The following is a 14070-nucleotide window of genomic DNA, read 5'->3' as shown; positions in this document are numbered from 1 at the left end:
GGACTGATTTTTTTCCCCCATCAGATCCATTCAGTTCCTCAATATTTTTTAGTACCTTCTATGTTCTAGGAATTGTAAGGCATACAATGAAATGAAGGCATTTCTCAGCTTATGAGAACTGATTGATGAACCTGAAAAGCAAGTGGCAGGAGACATGTTCTTCAAGACACCACACCTATTTCCTGGGAGTGGAGGAAGGCACTGAGGCTGTGGCCATGTCCTGGTTGCCTTTTTTCATCAGCCAGTACCTTCTTTTGATTACTATGTACCATAACCTCATAGTTCAAGATATTGATGGATCAAGCCACTGTTGTTATTATTATTGTTATCTATTATCTTCTGTAGCTGCAATTGCAAACCCAGTTTTGGAATACTTCTTTCCTAGGTAGAAGAAACTTTTATATTAAGCATCCGTTTTTGCATACATTTTAAGAGTTAAGGGGGCAGCTAGGTGGCGCAGTGGATAAAGCACCGGCCCTGGATTCAGGAGTTCCTGAGTTCAAATCTGGCCTCAGACACTTGACACTTACTAGCTGTGTGACCTTGGGCAAGGCACTTAAGCCCCATTGCCCTGCCCAAAAAAAAAAAAAGTTAATAGTTTTCTTTGAGTGTGAGAAAATGATGGGTTTGGGGGTACCCAGAGGCTGCCCCTCCAAGGGATTACATTAATATTGATTGGATTAGGGGGCAGCTAGGTGGCACAGTGGATAAAGCACCAGCCCTGGATTCAGGAGTACCTGAGTTCAAATCTGGCCTCAGACACTTGACACTTACTACCTGTGTGACCCTGGGCAAGTCACTTAACCCTGCCATAGCCCCGCAAAAAAAAAAAAAAAAAAAGATTGATTGGAATGACTTTGCTGATTAACTCATTTAAAGTTAACTTAATTAAAACCACACCTACCTGAAAGCCTGGCCCTCAGAGGGTGTGTTCTCTGAACTCTGACCTCAGCACATTCTGCTTATGGACCACCCTTAAATCCAGTAAACCAATAGATTTGAATGATGCTAGCCAATTAGCTTGAAGCAGTGCGTAAGGGCCGCCTCTCCTCCGGACCCACAGGAAGCTTCTGCTCTCACAGGCACAAGGACTTCCTCTTGGCCTAAGACTCAGAGGAGGCAGCAGCTCCTTGCTTTCTCTCACTCTTCTGAAATCCTAGGTACGTAGGGCTTCTGAACATTCTGAGCCATGTGCTCTCTCTATCTACTAATATTTAATATACTTTAATAAATGCTTAATGCCCCCAAAGTGGTGCTAATTTATAAGTAGCAATATATTAGAAACCCCAGCTAAGTTTTCCTAAAACTTGGAACAGAAATAAGGCGACCACATTTAATTTTAACCGCCACATGAGGTATAGCCACTTGTACCTTATACATTTGCTTATCAAAAGATCTCCTCCAGTAGCTTTTGTGAAGGTTGTTCTTAGGACAATTCCTACATTAGTATCCAAGCTGAATAGGCTGTCCATTCTGAGATAACCTCCACCTCCTTGTCACTGACATATCATATTTAGATTAATTATGAGAACCAGCACCCCTCCACCCCCACCCCCCAAATAGGAGGTGCCTAAGTCTAGAGCCATTGAGTATGTACCAGGAAAATAATCATGAGTGATAAAAAGACTCTCCTCAAGGTATGCTCAAGTGCCCTAGTCAACAGACAGAAAAGACTGTCCAAGAGCTCAGATATATTCCTCTTAACTAATTAGGTCTCAAATCTTCAAGAACACCTGAAGATCAGGTGGCCTTCTGATAAGGATTGGGGTCAGAAGCAGAGCAATCTAGCTTCAAATTGAATTGCTTCCAAAGCCTCATCCTGTAACCCTCCCATGGGTACTAATTCTTGTTTCTGCTTGGAAAAGGCTGGTGCAAGACCAGAGGAATGTGTCTGTCAAGGGCTGCCTTTCCATTCTAATCAGCTCTAATCTCTGCAAAAACTCATATCCTTCAGCAAATCTCACCAAAATATATATGGTAGATGTGGACCTAAGCATTCCTTGGACTGATTTTTTTCCCTCCATTAGATTCATTCAGTTCCTCAATATTTTTAAGTACCTTCTGTATTTTAAGCATTGTAAGGTATACAAAGAAATGAAGGCAGGGGACAGCTAGGTGGCACAGTGGATAAAGTACCAGCCCTGGATTCAAGAGGACCCGAGTTCAAATCCAGCCTCAGACACTTGACACTTACTAGCTGTGTGATCCTGGGCAAAGTCATTTAACCCCCATTGCCCTGCAAAAAAAAAAGGAAAGGAAGGAAGAAAAGACAAAGAAATGAAGGCATTTCTCATGACAACTGATTGATGAACTCAAAAAGCAGGTGGCAGGAGACATGGTCTCCAAGATACCCCCCCCCCACACACACACATATATATGACTGGTTTCATATTTTATTGGTATGGAGATGGTGTTTATCATTTAGAGATTAACTGCTAAATGCTGGGGGATAGGCAAGTCCAATTCTCCAAACCTTGGAATGAGCCTGGAACAGACCATTTAGTTGGGAGAGAAATAGAAATGTTGTAAGTTACCTGTTAAATTATAAATTCTATAAATTAGCTGCCATGTGGTCAAATATCTTTTCCAACAGCTTTTGTCTTACTCTCCACAATTGAAGGTAAACTGGGTTTCTGCTAGACCAAGATCTTAGAATCTTGCAGATATCTGTTCCAGCCTCCTCATTTTGCAGAAAATGAATCTGAGACTCAAGTGAAATATAATTTGTCCACAGCCACACCACTAATAGGTGGCAGAGATTTGAATAATAGGTCATTTCCAAATCCATTCCCAAGAAGTGAAAAAAGACAGAAGGTCACTCACAACTAAGTCATAGAATTGGAGAATTTTGGCACTGGAAAGGACCTTAGAAGTCATTTATCCTCCCTCATTTTATAGAGGAGGAAAGTAAGATTTGGGGATTTTGTAATCTACCCTAGATTACATAATTAGTTTCAGATCTGGTACTAGTATTCAGATCAGATTTTTATTTTATACTGCACTTTATCCATGCTCCCCCCAGGAGGTGAAAGTAAGCTGGAAGGCATATATTGTTTTAAAATGTGGATGAAACATTCAGTAAGACTTGGCTTCTATTGTAGGAAATCAGGAGAAGAATCCTAGAAAGAGGTGGTAAGGATGGTAGGATGGAGCCCCAGGCCAAAAACAACTTTGGTAGAGACCAGTGTGTCTATAACCTCAGGGACGACCAAGAGAGCAAGAACTGTCACAGGTCTGTTTCATTCAAAGGGGTTTTGGGAGACTCTGGGGATTTTGGGTGGCAGGCATTACATGAAATGTTGGTCCTTTTAGGGGCAGTTCCCAACTTTAGGAGAACCCAAGGGAATAAGATATCTCTCACCTGTCTCCCATTTTGGGGTTGGGCTGGTTAATGAGCAACCTGCTCAGGGGAGGTGTTGAATCCACTACAATAGAGATTGGATTTGAGAGAGATGCTATGTGTTTATGTATATATAGTTCTTGTTTCCTCGATATACAAATGGAAAGAATCTCATTCTATGGAGCCTGAGCTATGAATATGTTTTTCTATAGGTTTTATTTCTTGCTTCTCTTCCTATCTGTCTGACCCTTTATCAGGTTCTTTTGCTGACTTATTGATCATATTAAGCCAAGGTTCTATCCTTGGCCCTCTTTTCCCTTTATACTTTTTCTCTTGGTAAGCTCTCAGGGATTTAACTGTCATCTTTATACAGATGAGAGAGACAGAGATATTAGCCCTAGTTTCTTCCCTGACCTTCAGTTTCCCATCACTAATTGCCAGTTAAACATATTAAACTGGAGGTCTCAGAGACATTTAAACTCAACATTTCCAAAATGGATCTTATATTTTCCCTAAAACTTTCCCCTCTTCTAAATTTTTCTTTTTTTACCCCCTTCTCTACCCACATATCCAATTGCCCATCTTCCTTCTCTTTACTCTCAGAACTACCACCTTAGTTCAGGCCCTTACCACTTCTCAACTAGATTATTATAACAGTCTCTTAATTGGCCTCCCTCTCTCAAGGCTCTCACCTCTCCAGTCCATCCTACACATTACTAACAAAGTAATTTTCCTTAACTGCAGGATCATGTGACTGCTCCATCTACTCCAGTGACTTCCTATTTTGCCTCCAGCATAAAGCATAACCCCCTGTTTAGCTTTTAAATTTTGACACAACCTGGCCCCAACCTATCTTTCCAGATTCCTTGGACATTGTCCCCTCTTCTGTATTCTGGGAATTTGGCATCCAGCCCAACTGGCCTTGTCTCTATTACATACATAACACTTTATCTCCTGTTTCAGTGCCCTCGTATTGGCAGACCCCATGCCTAAAATACACTTCCTCCTTGCCTCTACTTCAGAGTCCTTCTCTTAAGCGTCAAGAATCATCTACTCTGAGGCAGCTAGGTGGTGCAGTGGATAGAGCACTGGCCCTGGATTCAGGAGGACCTGAGTTCAAATCCAAGACACTTGATTGACACTTACTAGCTGTGTGACCCTGAAAAAGTCACTTAACCCCAATTGTCTTACCCCCCCCAAAATCATCTACTCTGTGAAATCTTTCCTGTTCCCTACAACTGCTAGTGCCCACCCTCCCATACTTCCTCATATTTAACTATGATATTCACTTCATATTTATGTCTATAACATACATATTCTTGTCTTTACCAAGAGAATGTAAGCTCCTTGAGAGTAGGGATCATTTCTTTATATCCCTAGCTCTCATTTTAGTGCCTGGCACACATTTGACACTTAATAAAGATTTGTTGATTTATAGATTACTTTCTTGTAGGATCTAGAAAAACAGTCTTCATGACTGTATGAGGAGTCATGCCTTAATCAGACTGATAGGAGATAATTCCTCATTCTTGCTCATTAAAGTTTCCATTCCCTGATTGAGTCTTTACCTGAGGTATGATAAAGATATAGGGGTAGGGGGTAGGGAGAATGACAGATGAAGACCCAGGGGATTTCCAAAGTACATATGATTATAGATCTAGGAGGTCATCTTAAAGTTAAGAAAACTGAGAGCCAGTGAAGTTAAATGACTTGCCCAAGGATGGCAAGGCTGGAACTTTAACTTTCACTCCAAATGTCTTACTCCTTCCACCACACCATGCTGCCAATATTCCCCTTATACTTTAGTTTTAGGCTCATAATCAATTTCATATTAACTGATAAAAGTCTTTCAAATTTCTTTATTGATATTTTCTGTTTCTTATGTTGCCATGGTATTTCATGTATCCCTCCTCCTCCTGGAGAGCCATCCCATATGACATATAGTATTTTTTTTAAAAAGGGGGGGGAAAGTCAGTACAACTGATTGATACCTTGAAAAAGTCCAACAACATACAGTGTGTAACACCTGTGGAACTAATAATGTTCTTTTTTCCTGACTGGTTTGCTTTTCTTTGGGAATACTCTTGAGATGGCTCTTGTTTAGTTTGTGTAGTTGTTTGGTTTAGATAGGTACATTATGTACCTATCTGTATTTACCTACTATGGATATATACTGTAGCCTTCTAGGAGAATGTATATTCTTTAAGGGCAAAAACTATTCCTTTTTTAGTCTTTTTATCCCTACCACCTAGTACAGTGTCTTAAGCACAGTTACTTAATAGATGTTTATTGAATTGAAGTTGTCTGCTCTTTTTCTAGGAACCACATCATGGTGCAAGGAGGGAGTTTATTCTTCTTCCTTAATCCCTTGGGAGCTTCACTTTTGAGGTATAGGAACTTTGGGGGGAAAGGTAGAACAGAGTATGAACTCTTTTTATTTGTTCATTTATTCTTTTTGCACTATACCAATGCTTATTCCCAATGCTTCCACTGGCCCCCTGGGTCTCAACCATTCTGAGAATTTTCATGACCCTAAAAATTCATCATGCAACCAATCTTATGATAAGACTCCCTGAATTTACTAGACTGGTGAGATGATAGATATGCAATATGTTCTCATGCTAAGCCTGTTCTTAAAACTGTCCCAGTTCAGTTGGATATGAGAGAGAGAGAGAGGGGGACAGAGACAGAGACAGAGACAGAGACAGAAAAAACAAGAGAGAACACATGCCATTTGAGATGGGGATTCCATTCCATGCCCAAATCTTTTTTTTTTGGTGGGGCAGTGAGGCTTAAGTGACTTGCTCAGGGTCACACAGCTAGCAAGTATCAAGTGTTTGAGGCCTGATTTGAACTCAGATCCTCCTGAATCCAGGGCTGGTGCTTTATCCACTGCACCACCTAGCTGCCCCCTGCCCAAATCTTTTGTTCAGTATTATTACTAGGACTGATTCAGTCAATCAGTAAACATTTATTAAGTGCCTACTGTGTGTCAGGCAGTGTGCTAAGTGTTGGGGATACAAAAAGAGGCAAAAGACAATTTCTCCCCTCAAGGAGTTCACAGTCCAATAGAGGAGACAACATGCAAACAAATATATCCTCTCTATATAGAGATAAATAGAAAATAATTAACAGAGAAAGGCACTAGAATTAAAAGGGATTGGGAAAAAGTTCCTATAAAAGATGACATTTTAGTGGGGCCTCAGAAAAAAACCCCAGGAGGCTAGTAGGCAGAGTTGAGGAAGGAGCGTATTCCAGGCATGGGGAACAGTCAGAGAAAATACTTGGAGCTGAGAAATGGAGTTTATTTTTTGTGGAACAGCCAGGAGGTCACTGTTGCTGAATTCAGCATGGGCAATGCCTCCAATGAGGCATTCACCCATGGGGTAACTATCCCATGCCCATTACAAATGGCATTTGCTTCAGTAAACTGCAACACATCTCATGCAGATAGATGCCTTTTCTGAAGATGTATCTGTGTAATATTAATATTGACAGGGGCAGCTAGATGGCGCAGTGGATAGAGCACTGGCCCTGAAGTCAGGAGTACCTGAGTTCAAATCCCGCCTCAGACACTTAACACTTACTAGCTGTGTGACCCTGGGCAAGTCACTTAACCCCAATTGCCTCACTAAAAAAATATTAATATTAATATTGACACTTGAGGTCAATATGTCAGTACTTCAGAATATCTGTAATTTCATCTGTGGACATATTGTAGCCAACCTTGTGGCGGAAGCCTCTTTGAATTTAGCTACACTGGTCCTTTGAGGACAAACACAGTCCATGGCTAGAACTTTACTCAGAGTTTTCCTGCTTGCTAGCTTTTGGTATTAGAGCTTGTACTCTGCTGATAAAGACTCCAGCAATTTACAGTCATTTCTGTGCTATAATATAGTCATATCATATATTCGTGCTATACTTTCACATCTTCTCCCAGAGCAGACTAAACAGATCTTCTCCTCTCTTAATTCCCTAAAGCAGAGTATGGTATTTAGGCCTCTACTGCTCCCCCTCCATGCAAACCATGTAGATGGATTTTCCCCAGTTATCCAATTGACTTCTTTTATGTTTTGTTCTGTTTTTTTGTTTGTTTGTTTTCCCATTGACTTCTATGAGAGGCCCATGTAATTGTTAGCTTTGTTTTTCATTACCAATACATTTTGTTTTGACAGAGCAGACGAGTCTAAACAAAACACCAACATGGTGAATTTCCTAAAAACAATTAAGCTAACCAGGTTAAAATTATTTTAATCAGTAGTAGATGCAACTTAAACTGTTCTGTAATTTACTATTTGTTGTTTTTAAAAAAAATATTAATATTGTGGAAATGTTTTGCATGACTGCTCATATATAGCTTATATTGAATTGCTTGAGTTCTTAGGGGAGGAGGGAGGGAGGGAGGGAGAGAATTTGGAACGCAAAATTTTTTTTAATTTGATGTCAAAATTTGTATTTACATGTAATTTGGGGGAAATGAAATTATACATAAATAATTTTTTAAAATATGATTATTGTGGGTTGGATTTGACCAGAGTTGTATTGCCATTTTAATAATGTTTTTATTTACATAGTTTTAGTCAGTGTGGATATTTTTCTTTTAGTTTATTCTATATCATTTCATATCAGTTTTGCCATATTTCTTTGAAGTATTCATGGCAGGTCCATTTTCAAAGGTTTTCTTCTCTGCTCTCCTGAACCAATTCCAAAAACCACTTTTCTTGACTTCCAAGAGCATCATATATAGAACATACTAAGCTCATGTTCTCTCCTCTCTTTATGTATTTAAGCTAAGACGCTCCCAGGTTTAGAGACATGTGAAATAGAAGTTGCGGTGTCTATCAACAGCCAGTAGTAGATTCAGAATGTGATAATTGCAGTTAATGATAGAATATTAAAGCTAGTAATGATGATGCCCATATTCCTTTCCACCTCCAACTTCCATTCTTAAAATATATATATATATATCGGGGCAGCTAGGTGGCGCAGTGGATAAAGCACTGGCCCTGGATTCAGGAGTATCTGAGTTCAAATCTGGCCTCAGACACTTGACACTTACTAGCTGTGTGACCCTGGGCAAGTCACTTAACCCCAATTGCCTCACTAAAAATATATATATCTCCAAAAGCATTACTGGTATCTTTTGTTTTTATATCAGTCATTTCTAGAAATCTAACTCTAACCCTGCCCTGCCTTCACCTTTTTTTTGAGCTCTCCTTTGCAACAAAGAAAAACGGATGAGCAATAAAGAGACCCCATCTGAAAATGTATACAAAATTCTGCAACAGTACTTCCCTCACCACTCTCCTGTCCTGCCCTCCACTTTCCTGCCAAGAGGGAAATCTATTTCATTATCTATTCTCAGGAGTCAATGTTTGGGTGATGGTGGTGGTGGTTGTTAAATGAGAAAATGGGGCCATTCTTCAGTATATGGATATTCTCTCAGATTCCCATTCTTTACCCCCTCTAAAAGAATTATAAACATTTTTGTAACATCTTTAGAATGTGTTTCACTTCAGACTTATCTGTTACTTAATCTTGTTGTTCAGTAGTTTTTTGGTAACATCAGACATTTAGGGTTTTCTTAGCAAAGATACTGGAGTGGTTTGCCATATCCTTTTCCAGCTCATTTTTCTTCTTCTTCTTTTTTTTTTTTTGCAGGCAATAGGGGGTTAAGTGACTTGCCCAGGGTCACACAGCTAGTAAGTGTCAAGTGTCTGAGGCCGAATTTGAACTCAGGTACTCCTGAATCCAGGGCCAGTGCTTTAACCACTGTGCCATCTAGCTGCTCCCCCCAGCTCATTTTTATAGATGAGGAAACTGAGACAAACAAGCTTAAATGACTAGTCCAGGGTCACATAGCTAGTAGGTGTCTGAGGTTAAATTTGAACTCAGGAACTTGAGTCTTTTTGACTCTAGGCCCAGCACCCTATCTACTAAGCTGCTGTTTAATCTATCCTCCAATCTCTATTTCCTTCTATTTCCCTGTTGAGTGAAATACATTCCTGTATCCAACTTTGTATGTGTATGTGTGTTTATCCTTTCCCATTTTGACCAGTTTGAGTGACATTCAAATGCCAGCTCTCCCTCTACCCCTTCCTCCTTGTTTGTATAGCTGTCTACTTGTACATTATGTGAGATAATTTTCCCTTTCTTTCTCCCCTCCACCTCACAGTGTATTCCTCTTCCTCCCTCTTTCCATTTTTCTCTTAAGATCATCAACAAAACCACTACCAAGCCTTGTCTAATTAGATTCCCTAGATTCTCTCTCTGAGTCCTGATGATTATAAAGTTCAAAGGGGACACATATCTTCTTCCCATATCTGAGTGTAAGCAGTTTATCCTTTTTCAGTCCCCCATTCATTCATGTCTACTTTTTTGTGTGTTTCTCTTACCTCTTGTGTTTGAACTTCAAAGCTTCTACTTGGCTCTGGTGTTTTCATAAGGAATATTTGGAAGTCTATTTCATTAAAGCTCCATATTTTCCCCTTGTGGCATTGTATTCAGTTTTGTTGAGAGCTATTCTTAGCTGTAAGTATATATCTTTTATCTTCTGAAAATTCTAAGTTCTTCACTCCTTTATTGTGGTGGTGGCTGTTAAATCATGTGTAAGCATGACTGTGGCTCTTCATTACATGAATTCTTTCTTTCTGGCTGTTTGCAGTATTTTTTCTTTGACCTGGAGCTCTGGATTTTGGCTCTGATGTTCCTAAAAGTTTTCAGTTTGGGTTGGTTTTTTTTTTTCTTTTTCCTGTTTTCTACTTTGCTTTCAGTTTCTAAGAGGTCTGGGTAGTTTTCTTTTAAGATTTATTGAACTAGGGGGCAGCTAGGTGGCGCAATGGATAAAGCACTGGCCCTGGATTCAGGAGGACCTGAGTTCAAATGGAGCCTAAGACACTTGACAGTAGCTGTGTAACCCTGGGCAAGTCACTTAACCCTTATTGCCTCACCAAAAAATAAATAAATAAGAGAGAGAGATTTATTGAACTAGATGAATTCTGAGTAGATTGAAAAATATTGTTTTTTACTTTATTTTTCTTGCTTTTTTTGCAATATGGCTAATATAGATATGTTTTTCATGACTTCACGTGCATATCATATATTGTTTACCTTCACAATGGGTGGGGAGGAGCTGGAAGGAGAGAATATAAAACTCAAAATAAATTTAATGTTTAAAAAAAGATTTCTTGAACCATGATATCTACACTCTTGTTTCACTCATGGCTTTCAGGTACTGGAGTGGTTCTTGAATTTTTTTTCTCTTCAATCAGTTTTTCAGGTCGGTTGTTTGCTATGAGATACTTTATATTTTCTTTTTTTTCCAGTCTTTTAACTGTGTTTTAATATTTTTTATTGTCTCATGGGTTCACTGGCTTCTGTTTGGTCCATTTTAACTTTCAGGAAGTTTGTTTCTTGGGCAAGATTTTGTACCTCTTTTGCTAAGCTGTAAATTCCCTTTCCAATCCTTCTTCTGTAGTTGTCATTTCTTTTCCACCTTTTACCCCTCCCCTGTCACTCTTTTTTTTGTTGTTGTTTTTGTTTTGTTTTTTGCAGGGCAATGAGGGTTAAGTGACTTGCCCAGGGACACAGCTAGTAAGTGTCAAGTGTCTGAGGCCGGATTTGAACTCAGGTACTCCTGAATCCAGGGCGGGCGCCATCTAGCTGCTCCCTACCCCGTCACTCTTATTTAAAAAGGCATTTTAAATTCTTGCTTCATCTCTTCCAGGAATTCTAGCTGAATTTGTACCCAGGCTATGATTGGAGTTTTTGTTTGTTTGTTTTTTGAGGATTTGCTTTTTAAGGTTTTGGAGTCATTCTCTTCTGAATCAGTGACTTGAGCATCCCTGTCACCAAAATAGATTTTTATGGAAGGATTCTCTTTTTGGTTGCTTAGTCTTCTACCCTGCTTCTTGACTACTGACTTTGTGTTAGGGCCAGGTTCTTAACACTTCTAGAATGATTCTTTGGGCTGATAGGACCTGCAGACTTCTAGTGTAGTTTGATTCCAGTGTAGTTCCAAAGTAGTCTGATTCAGGGCAAAGTCTGATTGTTGCCTCTGGTCTGAGCAGTTCGCCTGTGGGCTTGCCTGTTTGGAGTTTTAGTAGACTGCTTTTGAATTCAGTCACTATCAGCAAGCTGGGGGCAGCTAGGTAGTGCAGTGGATAAAGGATAAAGCATAGGCTCTGGCCTCAGACACTTGACACATACTAGCTGTGTGACCCTGGGCAAGTCACTTAAACTTAATTGCCCCACCCCCCCAAATGATTATCACTATTAGCAAGCTGGTTCAGAGCGACACAACTGCAGGCTTGAGATTCCTGCTCTGGTTATCCTGCTGCAGGCTTTAGAAGAGGCTAGAAACGAACTAAAGCTCCATTCCATTCCTGGTTATAGCTGTTTAGCAACCTACTGCTTCTTTTGAACTTGCTTTCCTCTTGGTGCACAGGGTTCTCACCCTGGGACACCATGTTTCTTTTCTTTCTGGCTTCAATCTTTTTGGAGTATGTAGAGTATGTATCCAATAGTGCATTCTCTTAGTCAGAGGGTTTGAACAGTTTGGTGACTTTTCTTGTGTAATTCAAAATAATTTCCCAGGATTGTTGGAACAGTTCATAGCTCTGCCAACACCTGCCTCCATTCTTGCTGCTCCAAGTTTGATTTCATTTATTCCTGCATTCATTAGCATAGTGCAATTGCTACTGGAAAAACCATTGCCTTGACTATATGGACCTTTGTTAGCAAGGTGATGTCTCTGCTTTTTAGTCTGCTGTCCAGGCTTGCCATGGCTTTCCTTCCAAGGAGCAAGTGTCTTTTTTTTTTTTTAATTTAAAGTGTGTATGTGTGTGTATATATATATAAAACTTTTTTATTAAACAAATTATATATAAATACACATAACATGTATAATATGTATATATGCACATAAACACATGAATACACAAATTATATATTTAGCAAGTGTCTTTTAACATCATAGCTGCAGTTGCCATCTGCAGTGATCTTTGAATCCAAGAATGTAAAATCTGATTCCATTTCTTCTCCCTCTATTTTCCAGGCAGGGATGACACCAGTTGCCAAGATCTTAGTTTTTTTGATGTTAAAACTTTAAGCCAGGGGCAGCTAGGTGGCGCAGTAGATAGAGCACCGGCCCTGGATTCAGGAGTACCTGAGTTCAAATCCTACCTCAGACACTTGACACTTACTAGCTGTGTGACCCTGGGCAAGTCACTTAACCCCGATTGCCTCACTAAAAAACCCCAAAAAACAAAAAAAAACGTTAAGCCAGCTTTTACACTCTCCTCTTTCACCCAATCCTTATTCAGAATTCAGTCATACAAAAAGTATCAGAATTTAAACAGTCCTAGTAATCAACAAATTAAAAATTTGGAACTTATGAGGAAATACTCATCAGGGGGAAAATCAACTGTATATAAATATACAATTTTTTTAATTGCCAAATTTCTCTAGGATTTCACAGTCTAGGGTATCTCAAAAATCAAAAGTCCCAGGTATAGAATCTCTAGGAATTCCTGCAAAAGCAAAAGACCCAGTTTATCCCAGATGAGGCTTTACCACCTCTTTACCTTTACTCTCACTGCCTGAAGGCCAAGTGGGTTAGATTTCACTCCCCCACCCCAGGGTTCTTTGGTTCCATTAATGGGATTGAGGGGGTGTATAAGCTCCCTGAAAATGGCTTCAGCCCCTTCTGATAGTGTTCCTTCAAGTGTAGTTGCTAGAGAGCCTAGCACCTAAGTTCAGTTTAACCCCTAATAGTCATATTAGCTTTGACAAAGTAGTATTTACACATCAGGTTTGGCAAAGAGAAGGTCACCATGGATTGAACCTCATGTCCCATGGGGACCCTTCTCTTATACATGGGAGGAATAGTCCTCCCTCCTTGTACCACTTCAGTCTCTGATGAGAAGAGAATTGTTAGGTTCATAGTTTAGTTCAGTTCCCGTAAAACACAGTCCCAGTTCAAAATCCCCCTAGGGCTTGAGTCCCAGGCATTTGTTTCTCAGGGCTTCCATACTAGGCTGGCTGGCAGCACCATCCCACCTGCAGTCTTGGCTCAGAGGTCTCCGTGACTCTTCTGGTCCCGTGGGGATCACCTGCTACATGAAACTGAGGAGGACAAACAACACAGAACACCCCTGGGTCCATTTCTCAGTTATAATAAAAGAGAGGGACCAGAGAAGAAAAGTCCTTTCCCTCTCACTGATTCGGTTCATGGAGTCCTTGCTTTGGGTGTACTGGGCTCTTTACCCTCTGGATGCAGCAGAAAAGAAAGCCTGGCATCAAAGAACTTACCTTGTCTTTCAAAGGGGTCAAGACCCTGCCTACAGCTTCCATGGCCTTTGGGGCTTTCTCCAGTGCTGGTCCCACCCCAGGACAAGATCCCCTATATCTTCTGTCCCCCAGAGAAAGCTCTTCAACAGGCTCTCTTATAAAGTGAACCTCATAGGATACAACATCACCATCTGCCATGAGGTTGGGCCTAGAATTTGAACAGTCTAATCTCATTCTTCCTTCAGAAGAGACCACTTGTCAGTGGTCCTTATACTCTCCTCATCCCAGTGATTCTGAAGCCTACTCACTGCTGTACAAACCTCATTTTTCATCTCCAATTGATCTCCAGTTACCCATTCCCTTACTTTCATCTATCTCAACCCTACCCCAGTCCTCCCATGTCCCACTCTAGATCTGCCTGTGTCCTCTAAAACCCCTGC

At 40.2% G+C, this 14070-nt stretch overlaps 1 protein-coding gene across 10 annotated transcripts in view; it reads left to right on the top strand.

Annotated features, from left to right (window-relative positions):
- Positions 1-14070, top strand: part of MINK1 (misshapen like kinase 1) — a 50109-nt gene that overhangs the window by 7659 nt on the left and 28380 nt on the right. The gene's annotated exons all lie outside the window — the stretch shown is intronic.

This window comes from Dromiciops gliroides, chromosome 4, assembly GCF_019393635.1.
Source record: "Dromiciops gliroides isolate mDroGli1 chromosome 4, mDroGli1.pri, whole genome shotgun sequence".
NCBI lineage: Eukaryota > Metazoa > Chordata > Mammalia > Microbiotheria > Microbiotheriidae > Dromiciops > Dromiciops gliroides.
The sequence above is the reverse complement of the archived record's forward strand: the minus strand, read 5'-3'. Positions and strand labels throughout refer to the sequence as shown.